At 45.6% G+C, this 13825-nt stretch overlaps 1 protein-coding gene across 1 annotated transcript in view; it reads right to left on the reverse strand.

Moving 5' to 3' along the window:
* The window catches only part of dok6 (docking protein 6), a 388575-nt gene that overhangs the window by 95324 nt on the left and 279426 nt on the right, over nucleotides 1-13825 (reverse strand). The gene's annotated exons all lie outside the window — the stretch shown is intronic.

Here is a 13825-nt window from a genome sequence, read left to right on the forward strand (position 1 = left end):
GATTGGGAAGAGACCCAATCGATTGCGAGTGTATAGAGGGTCCGCCCAGGTGGGCGCGAGACCCTGGGAGAGGTATAAGACAGAGACCCCGACCCCAGCTCTCTCTCTCAGCCAGTCTCTCCTTGACCAGCTCTCTCAGCCAGCCCTCCCAACAAGAACGCCTTTGTTGCAGCTCTCGAACTTGACCACGGAGAGGAGAGGCCTGGCCAGCAGCCGCCATCAAGTAAGTGTCACACAACGCACGCTACGAGAGTAGACACTCCTGACCTCGTTAGTCCACACCGACTGGAAGCCTGCGGATCCAGGACAAAGCTAGAGGCCGTTGTTCCCTGATCCGGCAGTTCCCTTATTCCAGATAAGTATTTGGCCTGTTAGTGGTAGGATTAGCCTAGTCTTGTAGTGTTATATGCATAATTAGTAGATAACTGTATTATAATAAACGTGTCTTGTTTGAACGTACTAACTGGTGTATGGAGTTATTGGTCTGAACTTGAACTTGAAATTTGTGGCGGTATCTTAACGATACCTGGCAACTCTAGAGCTAAGGAACGAAACAGAGCCAAATTGAGTGTAAAGCACACTCACCCAGAACGAGCAACACTACCATCTCAAGAACATCTCTCTGGATTTCCAGTCGGCCACAGTTTAGTTATCACGGCTGATTCGGGTGTGGCACGACTTGTATTTCTGTTCTTCAGATGCCTTGTGTGGCTACATTCCATTCAGCTGGCCTCACTACAATGCAAGGACTCCTCTTTTGGATAAATATCTGCCATACTTACTGTGTGGCACCATATCAGGATCATGCAGAGTCGAGGCATGAGCTGTAGATTCTCTGGCAGCAAGATTCGGCTCTGTAGTTTGGGTGTTACGGGCACAGGTCCAGCAGCAAAATATTGTCAGCACTGCTTTCATCCACTTCTAGCACGGCCTGTGCAAGACGCCATTGTTTGGGCGTTAGTGCAAATGTGGAGAGAGAACCAGAGTTAACATTTTGATTCTTCTTTGTACTCGAAACATTAACTCTGTTTTTCTCGCCACAGGTGCTGCCAGACCTGAGGTTTCCCAGCACTTTTTGATTTTACTCAGATCTCCGGCATCCGTCCTATTTTATCTTCATTTTAATGTTGTTCACAAGCTGCTGGAACCACAAATTCCAAGCTCTGCACCTCTAAATGCCCACAGGCTGAGTGCAAGAACGTTATTCAAATGAGCAATGTTTGAAGGGCGTTGACGTAGCATTATCGACTCCAAGAAGCTATCGCCTTATCCACAGCCTGAACCGGAGAGCAGATGAGGAAGGCACCCACTAGCTAAGTATGTTTGCCAAGTTAATGTGCTCATGCTTGGCATAATGCGCCAGTGTTGCTCTGCAAAGCATGCTCGCAGTCCTTCAATAAGCTGATGGTAGAGCCTCACAAAGGCAAAAGGCAGCCCTTCAGTGACTGTTTATTTACTTTCCAAGCAGACAGGCATTTGTTTTACCACAATGCTCGGCATATGCTGCCATGACACTGAATTTTCTCTCTGATCCTGAAATGTGACAATCAAGACTCACCACGAGATGCCTGGGTGTGTCAGCATAGCAGTAGAAATTTGTGGCAACGTAGAATGTATGGCATCAAATAGATCACTTACTAAGAGAATTGCTAATGTTGTCCCTTTGTTTAAGAAGGGTAGCAGGGATAATCCAGGCAATTATAGACCTGTGAGCTTGACGTCAGTGGTAGGCAAACTGTTGGAGAAGATACTGAGGGATAGGATCTATTCATATTTGGAAGAAAATAGACTTATCAGTGATAGGCAGCATGGTTGTGTGCAGGGAAGGTCATGTCTTACAAACCTAATAGAATTCTTTGAGGAAGTGACAAAGTTAATTGATGAGGGAAGGGCTGTAGATGTCATATACATGGACTTCAGTAAAGCATTTGATAAAGTTTCCCATGGCAGGTTGATGGAAAAAGTGAAGTCGTATGGGGTTCAGGGTGTAATAGCTAGATGGATAAAGAACTAGCTGGGCAACAGGAGACAGAGAGTACTGGTGGAAGGGAGTGTCTCAAAATGGAGAAAGGTGACTAGTGGTGTTCCGCAGGGATCCGTGCTCGGACCACTGTTGTTTGTGATATACATAAATGATCTGGACGAAAGTATAAGTGGTCTGATGAGCAAGTTTGCAGATGATACTAAGATTGGTGGAGTTGCAGTTAGCGAGGCGAACTGTCAGAGAATACAGCAAAATACAGATAGATTGGAGAGTTGGGCAGAGAAATGGCAGATGGAGTTCAATCCAGGCAAATGCGAGGTGATGCATTTTGGAAGATCTAACTCAAGAGCAGGCTATATGGTCAATGGAAGAGTCCTGGGGAAAATTGATGTACAGAGAGATCGGTGAGTTCAGGTCTATTGTACCCTGAAGGTGGCAATGCAGGTCGATAGAGTGGTCAAGAAGGCATACAGCATGCTTGCCTTCATCGGACGGGGTATTGAGTACAAGAGTCGGCAGGTCATGCTACAGTTGTATCGTACTTTGGTTAGGCCACATTTGGAATACTGCGTGCAGTTCTGGTCGCCACATTACCAGAAGGATGTGGATGCTTTAGAGGGTGCTGAGGAGGTTAACCAGGATGTTGCCTGGTATGGAGGGTGCTAGCTATGAAGAAAGGTTGAGTAGATTAGGATTGTTTTCATTGGAAAGACAGAGGTTGAGGGGAGACCTGATTGAGGTCTACAAAATTATGAGAAGTATGGACAGGGTGGATAGCAACAAGCTTTTTCCAAGAGTGGGGGTGTCAATTACAAGGGGTCACGATTTCAAGGTGAGAGGGGGAAAGTTTAAGGGAGATGTGAGTGGGAAGTTTTTTACGCAGAGGGTGGTGGGCGCTTAGAATGCTTTGCCAGCGGAGGTGGTGGAGGCGGGCACGATAGCATCATTTAAGATGCATCTGGACAGATATATGAACGGGTGGGGAACAGAGAGAAGTAGACCTTGGAAAATAGGCAACAAATTTATATAAAGGATCTGGATCGGCGCAGGCTGGAAGGGCCGAAGGGCCTGTTCCTGTGCTGTAATTTTCTTTGTTCTTTGTTCTTTTGTACTGCTATTCATTTCCAAGAAGACAGTGGCATTGACCATTGTTTGGGCACGTGATGGGCAGCCGATGTGATGCTCCCTATTTTACAATGCTGTCCAAACAAATTTTAGGCCGCTAGACAGGACAGCTGCTCTGTCAGCATTTTCTCCTGTACGCCTTATTCCAGTTGCTGTCCAGATCTTGTTAGCTTGGCTCAGTGATAGACCCCTCGCCTCACTTCTGACCCAGCGGGTGGCGACTTCTAACCTACAACACCTTGGCGGGGAATGTTCAGCAGAATTGCGCGCTGCCACACTGAGCAGACAGCATCAAGCACCACCAAAAAGGTCAAAGCAAAAGACTCGCAGAACATTCGTTTTAGACAAGGTCAGTTAATTAAATGAAAAGAAAAGCAAAATGCTGCGGATGCTGGAGTTCTGAAATAAAAACGGAAAACGCTGGCTAGACTCACCAGCACTGGCAGCATCTGTGAAGAGAGAAACAGGGTTAACCTGTCGAGTCCACTTTATGGTGACCTCCTGGAGTTCAGAGGGAGTCCACATGCATTTTGCCTTCCCAACCCCGAGAATGGCGGCACAGGAAAATTATTTTTCGCCAGGAAACCCCATGTTCCGCGTTTTGTGAATCAATTTACATCGCCACGAGCAGACAAAACTCCAGCCCATGAAAGGATTTTAGCAGCATTACTAAGTCAATGACTCATTAAAATAGCAAGAATGGCTGTGATGGCAAAATGATCTCTGTCCCCCCCAGCACCCCACCCGGTTGCAGCATAAATAACGTTGACCGAAGGTGTTATTAGAGCCAAGGTTGACATTATCAATGGGCTGCACCTGCCTATAACAGCAGCCTCCTGGGAAGTGGACAAGTAGCTCGGAGGCCCTCCTCGAGGGACTGTTTCAGGGCCTGGTCAAGATGGCCTTCAACAGGCCCAAGCAGTGAGCAGTCCAGGAGGTCATTCAGCTCACCTGCCTGCCTCTCTTCTATGGCTGTACAAAGGTTCTCAGGTTTGTTACAGTCTATCAGTGCTACTTCTTTAAGAAGAGTCACCTAGCTTCCGGTAATTGGAAACCTACAGGCTGGATCAAATGAAGCAGAACAGGAGACGGGCTGACTTGCATGTCATTGAAGGTGAAACGATGCCAGCTGTTAAATGGATCCAAAATAGATGCCGAAATATGAAACAGGACACAAATGGTTTCCTTGATAGTAGGTTTATTCACAAGATGCAGCATTCCACATCTCTGTCCCCTAACTACCAACTCAGTGGCTGTTATAACAGTATAAGGACACAGTATGAGGACAACATAAGGTCACAGTATAAGGACAATCTGATATCCTATGACCTTCACAGCATATGAACTTCCCCGATAGGGGACAGTGTTCCCCTTAATCAGGGGAATCTTCTCTTGTATATAAATCCTGACCTGGTTCAGGTTGGGGAGGGGGACCGTTTGGGAAGTGGTGACTTATTCTATATTGAATAAAAGTTGTTATTGTTTTCTACCTGCTGGTTCATGTGTGCAACTTTGGTGGATTCTACAGGGGCACCCCAACCCCCATGGTTCCCACTAGTCATGGAAGGCCTGAAGCACATGAGGATTCGCTTTATATGTGCTTTCAGTCCTTAACCAAACAATGCTAATCACCTTAACCAAACAGTGCTCATCATCTTGATAATATAATCAGCCAACCATGTAATAAAAGCTTTATTACATGCTTCAACAATTACAAAGCAATCATAGAATTTAAAGTGCAGGAGGAGGCCATTCTGCCCATCGGGTCTGCACTGACCCTTGGAAAGTGCACCCCACTTAAGCCCATACCTCCACCCTAACCCCGTAACCCCACCTAACCGTCTTTTACACTAAGGGCAATTTAGCATGGCCAATCCACCTAACCTGCACATCTTTCGACTGCGTTAGGAAACTGGAACACCCGGAGGAAACCAACGCAGACATGGGGAGAACATGCATACTCCGCACAAACAGTGACCCAAGCCAGGAATTGAACCTGGGATGCTGGAGCGGAAAATAAAATGGTTTCCCATATTTCTTACAACTCATCATAACACAGGAGGTCCCCTTGCTCGGACCTCTGGCAATTCTTTTGAGCAAACATTCTCTTTATAAATTATTCTGCTAATTAGTGACCTGTGTCGACCCATTTTAGTTTAGAAACTACTTATCTCTCCAACATTTTCTTTACACGATCAAGGTCAACCGTTAAACTTTGCCTGGTGATATTCTTTGTTGACTGAACATTATCCCAAAGAGAACGGTTATCCACGGAGCATTCAATGTGTAATCTTTTCTCATAATGTCCCTTTGTACCGGTTTTTCCAATTGCATATCTATCTCTTCCACTAATGCCAGTGTTTCTGCAGCTCAGGTACTTTTAACCACCCTCCTTATTTTCTTGGCTTTCCATGCCAAGGGAAAACACTTACCACTTTTCAGAGAATGATGAACCCAGCTATACATCCAGAAGATTGGCATGGGTGCTAAAAGGGATTAACTTCATATTTTTCAGATCACCCAAGGTTCGAAACTTGAGCGCGCATTTCTCAGAATTTAACAATAATAACCTTTTATTGTCACAAGTATGAAGTTACTGTGAAAAGCCCCTAGTCGCCACATTCCGGTACCTGTTTGGGTAAGCTGGTACGGGAATTTAACCCGTGCTGCTGGCCTTGTTCTGCATTACAAACCAGCTATCTAGCCCACTGAGCTAAACCAGCCCATCTTTAATGTTTAATTTGCCCTCCAAACCTTCTTAACTGCAGCGTATTTCATTCACAGCACTCCGTCCAATACATCATACCCGACATCAGGTCTTGTCTGGATGCCTAGCCAGTTTAACAGTCCAATCAAGCTTCTTAATAGCTCTGTTTTTGCTTTGGACTCTTTCTGCGAGGACCAGGTCTGATTTATCGTGACATGCTTAACACTTTCTAGATATAGTTCTTGTTTCCAAGTTACTCCTGACTTAATCGTATTATTAATATTATTACCTAATGTGTAACCCTATATAATTAATGGCCCATCATGCTTAATTTCCAATCTTAAATTCTCCTTTTCTGTTATCGCTACTAAATTGTTGAAATTCAACAGAACCTCCCCTTAGAAAATCATTGACATGCATCATAAAGATGCCTGAGAGATTCTCTTTGTGATATCAGTAGAACATTGCTGGGTTTGCTTTCTGCTGAATACAATGTAATTTCAGCAAGACACTATGGGCGCGATTCTCCGACCCCCACGCCGGGTGGGAGAATCGCGGGAGTGCCGGGCGATTCACACCACGCTGCCCTGGCACCCCCACGCGATTCTCCCACCCCCCCAAAATGGCATGTCGCGTTTTGCGACAGGCCGCTCGGAGAATCGCCGCTCCGGTCGAGTCCGGGCGGCCTGTCGAATCCGACCGGTTCACGCCGGCGCCAACCACACCTGGTCGCTGCCTGCGTGAACATCGCGCGGCCGCTGCATGTGGGGTCTGTGGGGGGGGGGGGGGGGGGCGGAGGGAGGATCGAGCACCAGGGGCGTGCTCAGGAGGGGTCTGGCCTGCGATCAGTGCCCACCGATCGTCGGGCCGGCATCTCTGAAAGACGCACTCTTTTCCCTCCGCCGCCCCGCAAGATCAATCCTCCATGTCTTGCGGGGCAGCGGAGGGGAAGACGGCAACCGCGCATGCGCGAGTGATGTCATTTAGGCGCCGCCGGCCGCATCATTCAGGCCGCGCCGCTTTGACGCAAGCGTCAAGGCCCGGCGCGCGAGACTAACGCGCCGCTGCTCGTAGCCCGGGGGGGGGGGGGGGGAGAATAGGGGGCAAGGAGCAGCACTTTGTCTCCCTTTGGGAGAATTTCGCCCAAGGCTCATTCAATCTCATTTTATTCATTCATTCATAGCTAGGACAGCAATTATCACCCATTCCAAATTGCCCTTGAGAAAGTAGTGATGGTAAGTACATGCATAATGCGGTTAGGGAGGGTGGTTCAAGATTTTGACCCAGCTACAGTAAAAGAACGGTGATATATTTCCAAGTCAGGATGGTGAGTGGCTTGGATGGGAACTGCCACGTAGTGGTACTCCCATCGGTGGGATTGTCTAGCCCTTTCTGCTGGTGGGATCTCAGTCCTGCCGAGGTTGACCTTCTGTGGCAGGTTCCCTGGTGGCTGGGCTGACATGTCATGTAAAAGGCCGTTGTCTATGGCGGGACTGGGAGATCCCGACGGTAGACAATGGCTCATCGCCTCCACCGCGGGATAACCTGCTGCAGATTTCTGGAAAATCCAGGCCCATTGGTTTGCTGCCCTTTGCCCTTCCAGATGGTAGTGGTCATGGGTTAGGAAGGTGCTGGCTGTGATGAGATCATGCAGTACATCTCAGAAATGGTGCACACTGCTACTACTGTACGTCAGTGCAGGAGGGACTGAATGTATGTGGATGGGTGCCAATCAAAAGGACTGCTTTGTGCTGAATGGTGTCAAGCTTCTTGAGTGATGTTGGAACTGCAATCATCAGGCTAGTGGAAAGTATTCCATCAAACTCCTGACTTGTCCCTTGTAGATGTTGGGCAGGCTTTTGCAGGACGTAAAGAGGTGGGTTACTCACCGTAGGATTCCTAGCCTCTGACCTGCTCTTCTAGTCACAGAATTTATCTGGCTAGTCCAGTTGAGTTGTGGTCAATGGGAACCCGCAAGATATTGATAGTGGGGGATTCAGCAATGGCAATGCCATTGAATTTGTTTAATCAATTTGTTTAATTTCCACAGCTTCCCTTCGACATCATTTGCATCTTCAGTTTCCAAAACACTTCTCTTTGAAATTCTATTTGAAATCCTGCAAAAATACAGTTTTTATATTTGTGGACCTACATTTCCATGATTATGTGGGTAAGGGAGCTCAGAAAAACTTCACACTCACTTTTCCTGCTCTACTCTAACATCTTGATCATCAAGTCTCTCTTTGAAACTTCAAATCACTCACCTTATTTTAGACTTATATGTTCTAGCATGAAGTATGTTTTCCATATATATTTACCCACGTGATAAAGCTCGCTGTCCAATACCTGGCTCTTAGAATCATAGAATTATAGAATCCTTACAGTGCAGATAGAAGCCATCCACTGTGCCACCATCCCGCCTCTTGAATAGGCACCAAATTCTTTCAAACTACGCAACTCTTTCTGTTTTGCCTCTCTTTTCAAATGTCCCGATGACATAGGCTTCTACTTCTCGGCAGTCCTCGATTATTGCGTGATCTTGTTCTAGTCAAAGTACAGCCTCTACTTGTCGTCCCATCTCTTTCTGCACTGCTGCTACGTGACCTCGCCCTCCCACAGCCTGCAAGGAGGAGAATAGAGTAGGTAAGGTGCTAGGTGACGATTTTGGATGTTTTCTGGGGCCAGTCACTTCCAGATGTGCTGTGGGAACACTGCATTTTCTAGCTTTCCAAGATCTTACCTAATTTTGTCAGTCTATGAATCTCACTACCTGTCTAGCAGCACAGTGGTTAGCGCTGCTGTCTCAAAGCGCCAGAGATCCGGGTTCGATTCAGATCTTGGGTGACTGTGTGGAGTTTGCACAGTATCCCCATGTCTGATGAGTTTTCTCCGGTTTCCTCTCACAGTCCAAAGGCTAGGTGGATTGGCCATGCTAAATTGGCCCTTACTTTCCAAAACTGTGCAGGTTAGTTGGAGGGTTCAGTCCCTGTCCACTTTCCATGATTTCATCCACAGTCTTTTGTCTTTATCATGTATTACTGAGAAAAACTGAATTGTATTGCCACAGTTTTAAAATGCAAACTGACAATGTTTCTATCCTTATCCCACACCTTTATATCCATGGCGACTACTTCACAAAAGTGTCATATCTTGCAATAGGCTGTGATTGTGTTCTCCAATATTTTTTGCTTATATCACATTTTTCACGAATCTTTTCAATAGCTTTTGTGTACTCATCATTAACCAACCCGGCATAGTTCAGCAGGATGTTTGAACGGTGACAAGATGAATGAGTAAATTGTTGATGTTACTTTAAGACAATTCGCTTTGTTTCCTTTCAACTCCGATCACCTGAGTCCATTGACACTTCTTTAACGTTCTGGTTAGAGATGTTAGATTGTGTTAAAGGGATTCAATAATGAACTGATTGGGTAAGTTGCAAATTTCCTGCCTTTCCAATGATTTATCATGTTCTATGTCCAATTTCATTTGCCCAATTTTTTATGGGTGGCTTGCGCAGCAGTAAGGGTATCTCATTAAACACTATGGATGGAATTATTCCAAAATTTGTCAGGGTGTCAGTCTCTGACTGAGAACTGGTATGTTTATCTCCGAAAACAATGCCCGAGTTCGTCCCCCCCCAACCCCACGCAGGCAACGAGGCTCTCCGCTCTGCCTACTCTTTACCCCCCCCCCCCACCCCCAATGTCATAGACAGCCTTAAGCTATTACCAATGGACACCATGTGCTCCCATCGTCGGGCACCTGGACATGTTCGTAATAATACTGATGAATTGAACATTTTGCAACCAAGACACCAGTATCAAGTGCTAAGATCCCAGACCAGACCCTAACATTTGTTAGGATTCCGGTCAAGAACCACAAACACTTTCTTCTTTTCAAATTGTGAAGAAAGGATCCTTCGCTCCAGCAGCGATTCAACTGACCAATTAGGTATTTTATATATTAAAACAAACTTTATTTTTAATACAGGATTGAACACATTGACATCACAGAAAAATCTTTTCAATTAACAGTTCAACAATTATTAAAATAAAAGGAAACTCTTTTTAACTACTAACTTATACCGTCTCGATCTCCAATTAAGCAAAACCCATCACAGGTCAAAAACACTTATAAATGGGAGCGGCACGTGGCGCAGTGGTTAGCACTGGGACTGCAGTGCTGAGGACCCGGGTTCGAATTCCAGCACTGGGTCACTGTCCGTGTGGAGTTTGCACATTCTCCCCATGTCTGCGTGGGTTTCACCCCCACAACCCAAAGATGTGCCGGTTAGGTAGATTGGGCACGCTAAATTGCCCCTTAAATAGGAAAAAAATAATTGGGTACTCTAAATTTAAAAAAAACACTTATAAATAAAGTTAGCAAACTCAGAGTTATTTGCTGTTCCCTTGTATAGAGATTCTTTGAAAGACTGCTTGAAGAGACAGAGAGAGATCCTTTCAGGAAACAATACTCATGCCTGTGTCAGACTATTGCTTAACCAGGCAGCATTTGGCAAAATCTATTGCCCAGCTTAAAGCTCCTAGCAGACTAAACTAAACATGCTTCTAAAGACATAGCTCCTCCCATCATATGTCCCACTCAAATGCCCTGATCTGCTTACCTAACTCTAAACACAATGGACTAGATTCTTCCGCCCAGCCCGCCGCAAGATCAGGGACGCGGACCATGTCACGGTCCATTAACATCGGGCAGGATTTCCAGTAACCAGGTGGGCGCGGCTGGAGAATTCCACCCAATGTCTCAAATTATCTACTTTCCAGGAAATCACCAACATATATGGTTGGAATGAATGATTATCCCGCTTTTATGACATCTTAATTGCACCTTTTGCAGCCACGGAGTTTGGATAACTTAATCTAGATTATTTAATAATAGATATATACCCAAACTCAGGCTTTTGAAAACATTACTGCAACAGATATAAAATACATAGAACATAGAACAGTACAGCACAGAACAGGCCCTTCGGCCCTCAATGTTGTGCCGAGCCATGATCACCCTACTCAAACCCACGTATCCACCCTATACCCGTAACCCAACAACCCCCCCCCCCCTTAACCTTACTTTTTTTTAAGGACACTACGGGCAATTTAGCATGGCCAACCCACCTAACCCGCACATCTTTGGACTGTGGGAGGAAACCGGAGCACCCGGAGGAAACCCACACACACACGGGGAGGACGTGCAGACTCCACACAGACAGTGACCCAGCCGGGAATCGAACCTGGGACCCTGGAGCTGTGAAGCATTTATGCTAACCACCATGCTACCCTGCTGCCCCTTAAAATACATTATACATTCATCTCGCAGACATCCATCCTCCTCCAGATACCATGCCCATAATTATGCTTAGCATATATGGCAGTAGTTTGTGATTGCCTTCTGCAGTTTGTCTGTTTTGGAAATTCTTCTGATCGTCCCACCTGCCAACAGGTGTATTGGGAGGATTTACAGTCTGATAATCAACCTGTTTGGCCTCATTATGCATACTCCTTCCATGGCCATCAAGTCTTGAAGTGAGACTTGAACCACGAGCTTCTAGATCGGAGGTAGGGATGTTACCACTGCACTACATGATCTCCACCTGACTCTCTTTATGCTCTTTTGAATAAAATGAAAAATCAGTAAATTAAACAAAAATGAGAGGGGTTGATCACCCCTGGTGGGACACTGGAATGAAGACAAAATGTCTAAAAGAAACATAACTAATTAAACCAGAATGTCATGCTCAGGGGTAATGATGCACCCAACCCCTGACCCTCTATATTCTTTTAAGAAAAAGAATAATCAACAGGGTGGTAAGGTGGCACAGTGGTTAGCACTGCTGCCTCACAGCGCCGGGGACCCTGGTTCGATTCCGAGCTCAGGTGACTGTGTGGAGTTTGCACGTTCTCCCCGTGTTTGCTTGGATTTCCTCCGGGTGCTCCGGTTTCCTCCCACAGTCCAAAGATGTGCAGGTTAGGTGGATTAGCCATTCTAAATTGCCCCTTAGTGTCCAAAGGTTAAATGGGGTTACAGGGATAGGGCAGGGGATTGGGCCCAGGTAGGGTGCTCTTTCGGAGCGTCGATGCAGACTCGATGGGCTGAACGGTCTCCTTTTTGCACTGTCGGGATTCGAAAAGTGCTGGGTCTACCTCAAATCACCCGAAAAGGCAAATAGCTCAAAAATATGAACAACAATTTAGACAAGCTGTTTTATGTTCCGACTATACAGTGCCGATGCAAACTGAATTGTTCATTAACAGGATGCTGCCATCAGTCTAAAAAGATGTCCTGCTTTAAGTGACTTGCATTCAAAAACAGGGACCCATTCCCTGCAAACAAAAGTAATATGTCCAATCCGTGCACATTTTCTGAATTACCCAGAAGCCTATATTTCCCTGTTGCTTTCTCCATGACAATCCCTTGCCGGGCAGCGTCAACTTGCCAACCAATCAGCATTCCTTTTGTCCTGCAGTATAAATAGTTGCGATCATTTGAAATTTGGTATTCTTGTGTCCTGATGAGTGCAAGATGAAAACCTTTGGCAACATGTCTCTCTTTTCAGCAATATTCAAGTTCTGTACTAGGAAGTGACTGCTTACACAAACCAACTCATTTGTAAAGTAGGGAAATCTAAACTGTTCTAGAACCCTCCATTTTCTGGAGCTTCTGGTGATCTTTAACTTATTACTCGGGTTCATTTTAATTACCATTTTATGCACTTTAATTATGCTGTGTTTCAAAATTGTTTTTAAATTGCATTTAAAAGTTTATTGGATAAGCATATGGATGATAAGGGCATAGTGTAGGTTAGATGGCCTTTAGTTTTTTTTTCCATGTCGGTGCAACATCGAGGGCCGAAGGGCCTGTACTGCGCTGTATCGTTCTATGTTCTATGTTCTATGTAACATAAGCAGGAAGTGAAGTTGTTGATGTGAATTCAATTTTAGTTAGGTAGACATTTTTAAGGAGGTCATCACACAAACTGCATAATCATAGAATTTACAATGCAGAAGGGGCTATTTGGCCCATCGGGTCTACACCGGCACCCGAAAGAGCACCCTACCCAAACCCGACCCCATCCTATCTCTGTAACCCAGCAATGTCACCTAACATTTGGACACTGCAAACTACCTACTCTTCCAGCTTCCTCCACGAGAGTGGTGCTCCACAAGATTCAGAGCTGGGACCACTGCTGTTTGAAATTTACACGAATGAGGTGGACTTTGGAATCAAAAATACAATTTCTAAATTTGTGGATGACACCAAATTGGTGGAGATAGTTAACACTGAGGAGGACTGCCTGAAATTACAGATGGACATTAATAAACTTGCATAATTGGCGAATGAAGATCAACACAGACAAGTGTGAGGTAGTACATTTTGATCAGAAGAATACAGAGGTCACTTATTACTTGGAAGGTGTGTGGTGATCCACTGTGTGCACCTGTGTTAGAGGATGTAAGGCAGGACCTGCACTACAGGTTCGCCGGTAGCCCCTGCCGGCTAGCTCCGCCCACAAGGAGCCGTATAAATATGCATGACCTCCTCCTGATCAGCCATTTGGCCAGCTGCAGCAGGAGGCCACGCATCTGACTGTAATAAAGCCACAGTTGTACCAATCTGAGTCTTTCGTGCAATTGATTGTGCATCAAGGTGCAAGTCTGGGTGGGGCAGAGGGACAAATACACCGATCACTACATGTTGTGCCACAATTTAGCGAGGACAGCTACTCAATCATTCGGCCTCTATCTTGAGGGAAACAGCATTATAATGTAGGGCAGTTATGCTAAATCTGTATTGAACCTTAGACCACACTTGAAAGAGTATCTGTGCGCAGTTCTCGTTGCCAGATTACAAAATGGATATAAAGGTACAGAGAAGCTTTATAACGATGATACCAGAAAGTGTATCCAGTGTATCCAGAAAGACCGGCTGGGTCTCCTCTCACTTGAGAAAAGGGTGACCTAATAGAAGTCTTTAAAATTATGAAAGATTTT

This window comes from Scyliorhinus canicula, chromosome 10 (assembly GCF_902713615.1).
Source record: "Scyliorhinus canicula chromosome 10, sScyCan1.1, whole genome shotgun sequence".
In the NCBI taxonomy this organism is placed as follows: domain Eukaryota; kingdom Metazoa; phylum Chordata; class Chondrichthyes; order Carcharhiniformes; family Scyliorhinidae; genus Scyliorhinus; species Scyliorhinus canicula.